The sequence below is a fragment of the Marmota marmota genome, unplaced genomic scaffold (genome assembly GCF_001458135.2).
Source record: "Marmota marmota marmota unplaced genomic scaffold, marMar, whole genome shotgun sequence".
Taxonomy (NCBI): domain Eukaryota; kingdom Metazoa; phylum Chordata; class Mammalia; order Rodentia; family Sciuridae; genus Marmota; species Marmota marmota.
Window position 1 is genome coordinate 2,121,681 of NW_025999891.1, and position 493 is coordinate 2,122,173.

The following is a 493-nucleotide window of genomic DNA, read 5'->3' on the forward strand; positions in this document are numbered from 1 at the left end:
TTATGCCTCGCGGCTGAGCCCGCCCCAGGCGCCGATTGCTGCGCTCCGGGAGCGCCGAGCAAGCCTTGCAGCGGGAGGACTAGGCACCCCGGCCCCTCCCGACCCCTCACTCTATCACGGATGGGCGCGGGAGTCCCGCTCGGGCTGGGGCCCTGTCCCAGTGGAGCCCCGGAGGCGCTAATATCTCCAGACCTGGCGGTCCAGGGGAGCCAGGGCAGAGTGTCAGCCTGCAGAGGCCTGGGAGAACGAGCAAACAACTGGAAATTATTAATAGTTAATGCGCTTCGTATGGCTCCAGCCGCCTGTTGGCTCAGCAGGGTGGACTCTGGCTCTCACGTCTGCCCCAGTGGAAAGCCGGCCTACTTGTTACTCCTCGGGACTCCCCGGGGGTGCTTCGTAGTCTGTGACCACGCCAAACTGGGAAGGTCTGTGGGTTCAAACTCGAACCTCCAATAAAATGAACCAGCCCAATAGGCCGCCCACAGGTTTTATC